Source organism: Cibotium barometz, chromosome 37, assembly GCF_041138505.1.
Source record: "Cibotium barometz isolate CiBa-2024 chromosome 37, ASM4113850v1, whole genome shotgun sequence".
NCBI classification, from domain to species: Eukaryota; Viridiplantae; Streptophyta; class Polypodiopsida; order Cyatheales; family Cibotiaceae; genus Cibotium; species Cibotium barometz.
The window spans coordinates 20172362-20179980 of record NC_141082.1 but is presented as its reverse complement, the minus strand read 5'-3'; positions in this window follow the sequence as shown (position 1 = coordinate 20179980).

Genomic DNA, 7619 nt, shown 5'->3' with positions numbered 1-7619 from the left:
ATTCTGGGAGATAATCAGGGAAAAGAGAAGAGGTGGAGAGAATCAGGCAAAAGGTGGAGATATTCTGGGAGTGAATCATGGAGAAATCAATGGGATTTGATGCTTGATGTAAACTCTATAAATTGAGGCATAGCCCTAATGAGAATTTGCTGGTTTTTGAGTATCCATGCCTACATTAATCTATTTGCTAATTATTCACTAATTACGTCTTAATCATTTGCTAATCACTTTGTTAATGATGTTGATTCTAGTATTTGATCCACCATAGCTCATCATTATGCTCAAATTTTAACATGGTATCAGAGCCATGCCTAGAATCAATCAGATTTATGAGCCCATTAGTGAATTAATTAGGATTAGTAGGTAATTAGCAAAAAAAAATCAATTTTTAGTGAGTTTTTCATCTTCCCCTTCACCCCCAGCCAGTGGAGGATCTCTAGCACCTTGCACACTCTAAATTAGGGCACAAGCTTCTAGCTCAAGCTAGCCAACACCCCTGGCTACCAGCTCATCGAAACGGCGCAGCAAACCGCCAAAGCATTCAGGAGATTTCACGTTTTTCACCGGCGCCTTTTTTCTCTGCAGTTCTTGACATTGCCACTTCATCAGTTCAAATTGATTCAATTCCTCCTAGCCCAAGGGGTAATCAAGCATGCTCTACAAGCTGGTGAAGACAGAATTGAGTTTCATCAAGTCTACAGTGAGATCCAAGCTCTTCATCAAATCTGCAGGTGACTTTGGTAAAACAGAGATTAAGCTTTCATTATTTAGTCAAATCTTGTGTTTCTTGGCTTAATCCTCTACTAGACTCATTGTTATTGATGCCTTTGAAAGCATTTGAGCTCATTTGAAGTGGAAGGCACCAGATCTGGACTCCCCGCATACTCTGTTTTCTGCACACAAACCAGAGCATTAATTTGCTAATCAGTGATTAATCAGTGCTAATCACTGTACTTTGGTGCAATTGAGGGTTCAAATTAACCATTAGGTATCTGATACAGATCCCTAAAGCTTCAGATTGCAAATCGGAGTTGGTTTGGTACTCCAACCATCCCGTACAAATTGGTTACCCTTAATTTAATGTAATTTCTGGTGATTTTATGCTGATAAAATTGTTGTAATCATCTATTAAACACCAAATTGAGTTGTAAAAGGGTAGACACTGCCCTTGAATCTTGATTTTGGATCAAGAGGTAAGACCCCCTTCACATCACCATGAATTCAGCACAGGAAATAGCCAAATTTAATGGGGAACAGTTTTATACATGGCAGACAAAAACCATGTATTTGCTGATGAGGAAAAATCTGTGGGGATTAGTTGAAGGGAGAGATGAATGCCCAGAGAGAGGAGAAAATGAGTGGAAGAGTAGGAATGAAAAAGCATTGGGACTTATTGCACTCAGTTTAAATGATGAGATCATTCATCATATCACATGGATACAGTGGGCAAAAGATGCATGGGATGAACTCAATAAATTATTTGGTACACAAGCAAAAAATTCTAAGATAAATTTGTTAATGCAATTCTACAAACTGGACATGAAGGAAAGTGAACCTTTAATCACACACTTGAACAAATATAAAAGCATTAAGCAACAGCTGGCAGCTATTGGCAAAAAGGTAGAAGATGATGAAGCATTAGCTGTACTTTTGAAGAGTGTGGACAAAGGAGATTATGAAAACATTGTAGCAACACTAAAGAATGTACCTGAACTGAAGATACACGAGATAGAAGCAGCTCTACTAGAGCAAGAGAGCAGAGGCAAAGAGAAGAAAGGGCTCGACTCAATAGCAGGAGAGGAAAAAGCATTCTTCACCCGAGGAGGATTCTCTCGAGAACGAGGACGAGGAAGAGGCAGAGTAGGAGGGAGGACCTTCACTTGCCACAAATGTGGAAAGCCAAGACACATGGCGAGAGACTGCTACAGCAAACCCAGTGAAGAAGGAACGACATCGGCAAACTTCATGGAGGCTCCAAGGGAAGTGGAGTCGGATCATCTTTTCTGAGAGAGAGAGAGAGAGAGACCCCACAACCCAATGTAACCTGCCCCAATAAAGTAAAACCACCTCTGAGCCACCGATGATGTAGGCCACGTGGTAGATGTATGTGTGAGCACTTTAGTCAAGGTCGCGGGCACTTATAGTAGCCTTGGACACATAGAGAGAGAGAGTGTCAAGGACTATGGAGTTTAGGGACTTGAGACACTGGTTGCGGACTGTCAAGTAAGAAAGAAACTTGATACAGGGTCCAGGTGTGCTGAGATAACTTGAGGGGAGGAGTAGACACTGGTCGCGGACTACCAAGTAAGGGGAGACAAACTTGGTATAGGGTCTAGGTGTACTAGGAGTATTCACTTGAGGGGAGGTGTTGAAATATACAAGTGAATAGAGTGTGTGTGGGAACAAGCTCTTGGATAGAGGCTGTAAAAGAGGAGATGTAATTGTGAAAGAACCTGTGAAAAGGTGAGAAGAATCTACTGGGAGAGAATAAAGGGTAGCATGAGAGAATTTAGGAGTGTGGAGTTATTCTGGGAGATAATCAGGGAAAAGAGAAGAGGTGGAGAGAATCAGGCAAAAGGTGGAGATATTCTGGGAGTGAATCATGGAGAAATCAATGGGATTTGATGCTTGATGTAAACTCTATAAATTGAGGCATAGCCCTAATGAGAATTTGCTGGTTTTTGAGTATCCATGCCTACATTAATCTATTTGCTAATTATTCACTAATTACGTCTTAATCATTTGCTAATCACTTTGTTAATGATGTTGATTCTAGTATTTGATCCACCATAGCTCATCATTATGCTCAAATTTCAACAAATGTGGAATGTGAATGTGAATGTATGTATGTATGTGGATGTAGATGTGGATGTATAGATGTGAATGGGAATGTGGATGTGGATGTATGTGAATGTGGATGTAGATGTGGATGTATAGATGTGAATGTGGAATGTAGATGTGGATGTATAGATGTGAATGGGAATGTGGATGTGGATGTATGTGAATGTGGATGTAGATGTGGATGTATAGATGTGAATGTGGAATGTGGATGTGGATGTATGCATGTATGTGGATGTAGATGTGGATGTATAGATGTGAATGGGAATGTGGATGTGGATGTATGTATGTATGTGGATGTGGATGTATGAATGAGGACGTGATAGTGGATGTATGCATGTGGATGTGGATGTATGGATGTGGATATGGATGTGTATGTATGAATGTGGATATGGGATGTGGATGTATAAATGAGGATGTGAAAATGGAGGTAAGCATGTAGATATGGATGTATGGATGTGAATGTGGATGTGGATGTGGATGTATGGATGTGGATATGGATGTGAATATATGATATGTGATGTGAAGGAATCTGAAGTGAAGAGATAGAAAATGATGTGATTGGATGAGTACACATATAAATGGAATGTGGAATAAGTAATGTGGATTAATGAGGGATAATGTGAAAAAATGAGAGTTAATATAGAAATTGTATCTGTAAACTGTTTGTAAATGCTGTTTGTAAATGGCTGTTTTATGTTAAAAATGCTGGGGAAGCATTTTGACCGTCTTGTGATTAAGGTCGTGGAGACCTAACTGATAAAGTTGCAATTGCTGAGACGGAGAGTCAATGGAGGACGTCTCACGTAGCAAGGTCGACCGAGGTCTTGACCAGCCTCGGTTCGATTAAAATGGTGAGCTTCCGGTATGGTGGATGAGGGACCAAGGAAGCGGCCTATGAGTGAAGCGCTAGGTCACCTGCGAAGGATCCTAGAGGGTGCTGACCATACGGTGCTCGGGCTCTGGGTCGCCTAGGATACCCACGCGTGCATCGAGAAAGATATTGGAACAAGGAGTAAGAGTTGTTTTCTAAAACCGGGCATGGATCTGGTTGATTGACCTTGCTGGTCTTCAATGGATGAATCCATGGCTCTTTTTATGGATCTATTGGTTGATCTTGCTGATCTTCAACGAGAGTCCATCTTGATTTTTATAAGTGATTATATTGCCGAGTATTATGGGCTAGGAACTATTGAAAAGGCCCTTGAGTGGACAGGTGGTGAGCGTTCTAGTTGCCAATGATGCCATAGATACTCTGATGAAGGAATGATGGGAAATTATGATTCAACCGGATAAATTGGAAGATTGTGATCAGTGGTACTATGGTTTCATTAAAGGATTGTTTTAAAGTTAGCTGATGCTAAGAAAAAGGCAATTTCATATTGGGTGTGTAAGTGGTGTGGCTAGTTTTATGTTTGCATGAACTTCCGGCTAGGGGGCCTTGGAACTCTTTTCCTTGGTACCCGGGACAAAACCTAACCAAATTCCAAATTGGATCCCATCACTACAGTGGTTGGGCGGTTGGCTAACCCATGGGATCGGATGGCGTTAGGCTGGACTGATGGATCCGTAAATCGAGACTCAATTTCTGTTACTACGATAGATAAAGTAAATCCCGGATAGTAATTGTTCTATGGATAGGAATCAACGGCTGTGCCTCTTGATGGGGAAACAAGCGTTGATCCCAATGATCCAAGTGCAAGTTTCTTCCTTGATCTGACCAAGTATCTTTATAGGTGCAGTCGGATCAGTTTGATCACTAATGGTCTTGACTACGTTAGAGTAAAAGTTATCCTGGAGGAATCGCCCGTGCTTTTCGGATAAGGGAAGTTTTTCTGGGTTCGGTTTTGGAAAAACCGACGGATTAGTCTTTTGTCCGGATATCCGTGGACGAGGCCCTGAGTGTGGGACCCTGCGTCGCGCATGAAGTGCTACTTCCGCTGCTAGTACCCCGAATCCGTTGCGTGGTGGGAACAGGGATCTCACACTTAAAGTTTGCTTGGTCACCTTCAGACTCTTTCTCTCAAGTTTTTTTCACAGGCATAACATCAAGCTCTTGATATGTTGTCATTTCTTCTGTTTTTATTGAGCTCACAGTTGCTTTGCCTTTTTTTTAAAGCTACTAGAGCTTGGCCCGCACAACAAAATCATTACTACGATTAGGAAAGGTTGATGGTAAAGGATACATATCTCCCCATCTTCTAGAAGTCTTGTTACATTTAGGGCTTGTGTGTCCCCATTCACCACAATTAAAACAATTATAAGGTTCAAACTTCCTTTTAATCACACTTCTACCTCTTCCATTCCCTTCACTATGTCCTTAACCATAAGCTTCAGGTCCTTCTATACTCTCTACCTCTATCTCTTCCACTCCCTACTAGCAAATTTAAACTAAGGTTCTTGAAGAGGTTAACTACTTCATGCATCTCCTTTTTTAATTGCTCATCATTTTGGCTTTTCACTAACACCTGAGGTGTGGTTTGCACTAAATTTGTAACTTCTCCTTTGATTCCCTCCTCCATAATCCCCACACTATGGCTTACTTCTGTTCCAAGTTGAGTAAAATTAGCGCCCAGTGTGGATTTTTCAAGTCTCCTTGTGCTTAAGAGGCCATGGAAAATCCACACCTTCCCCATACCATCGTACCCAAACATGCTCCGATGAGAGGTAACCTTTGCAAGCATGTGGGGGGGACCCACCCCCACATACCTGCAAAGTTTGGTCATGATCGGACCATGTTTGGGTTAGTAATTAGTGCCCAGTGCAAAGTTTTCAAGTCTCTTGGTGCTTAAGAGGCCATGGAAAATCTGGGCCTTCCCCATACCATCCTACCCAAACAAGCTCCAATAAGGACCAAACTTTGCAAGCATGTGGGGGAGACCCAACCCCACATGCTTGCAAAGTTTGGTCACAATCGGAGTATGTTTGGATTAGTAGTTAGTGCCCAGTGAGGATTTTTCAAGCTTTTCAAATCTCTTGGTGCTTAAGAGGCCATGGAAAATCCGGACTTTCCCCACTCAACCTAATCATTTTCCACTCTTTCTCCTTGGTTATATCCCCCTTAACCTCGCAACAAATCCGTCTTTCTTCAACATAGAAGGAGTAGTTTCATTCCCTAGAGCAACACACCATCTATCCCACATCTTTGTGAAATGCTCAACATAAATATCCACATTATCTTTATGGGTAAGCCCCATGATTTCATCCCACACCCGATTAGGATCTTTAGTCTTTTGATAGTGTTGCGAAAACTCTTGTTTTGTAGCTTCATAAGTGAAATATTGTGGAGGGCCTCTGGCTTGTAATAATGAATCTTCACATAACCCTTCGACCATTTTTGAGCTGCATCTTGTAAGCAATAACAAAGAATCCTTAGCATAAAGATAGGCTCTCGCCTGTTTTTGATCAAGCAAGTGATTTCCAATTGTTCCACAAAATTTTTGGCATCTTCATGCGGCAACCCATGGAAAAGTGGAAAATCTTGAGCCATATCAGCAAAATGGATAAACCAAAGTTGCCTGAAGAGGTTCCTCAGTGGGGGCACCAAAAAGATGTGAGGTGACGAGCAGCAATCAGGTTATTGGCCTCTACAACTCCTCTTTGTCAACCCTCAACCCTTAAAAATATATGAGAGGAACACCCTAAGACTCTTTTCTAAATCCCAAACAACCATGACCCACAAAAGTTGAACCAACATAACCCTGTCAAAAAGATTTCACAATGTTCAGGTATCCCAAAAAAGTGGATATGGTAAAATACTCAATATTGGGTAGATGCACAGCCAACTAACAAGCAACCACTGACTCACTTAAATGGAATAGGAAAAGCACCTCTCTCAACCTCACACAAGAAAAATCACGAGAATGTTTGACAACCAATGTAACACCATACGTATCCCAGAGAAGACAAACCCTCTTGATATATAACAAGGAAACCTAGCTTTGTACAATTAACCATTGTTGGGTATAGCCACAAAGAGGATACACTTATACAAAGAGATACAAGACATTCACCCAGAGTTAATTGCTATCCACTTCTTCTTCCCCTAAAATATTGCATCTATAACCCAATCAAGAATATCTCTAGTAATACTAATATCAGTCAACTCTGCTGGTAGTTGGAGTAAAACAAAACTCTCGTACTTAGTGCAAAAAAACCTACAATGTTTGAGTGGGAAGCCTTCAATGGTTATGCCTTGTAGTAGCCAGGGTTCCAGAATATGTGAGAGAATCATTATGATAATACTTTGTTACTCCCCACACTTAATATAGCATATATAACTTCAGTTGTTTAAAACTTAAGAGTGTTCAATGAGATAGAAATTGAACTTAAGAGTGTTCAATGAGATAGAAATCTAAGTTATGATCAGCCTTTGAATTTAGCCTTGACCACTCGAAAAACCCCTGAGTGTGATACCCATGAGTAGTGTCTTGATACAGTGCAACCACACAACATACCACACATAACACAAAGTCCGTGGTATAAAGTGTAACTAGGTTTTGGATATAGCAAATACTACCACACTAATACCAACCCTTTAATATCTCACACCCATTACTAACCCGATGAGAACCATGCTCACAACACACTCACAAAAGTCTTATACACACAAGATACTCTTTGTCCACATCAATTCCAAGCTATTCTGCATTATTGATTTAGTATGAGATAGAGTTGTTGAAAATAGCCTCCCCTTTAAGCCTAGAACTAGCCAGCAGTCCACACTATTTTGAAGACTAGAATGAGTGAAGAAGGATGTCCTCGTCAGCAGAGCTTCTCCC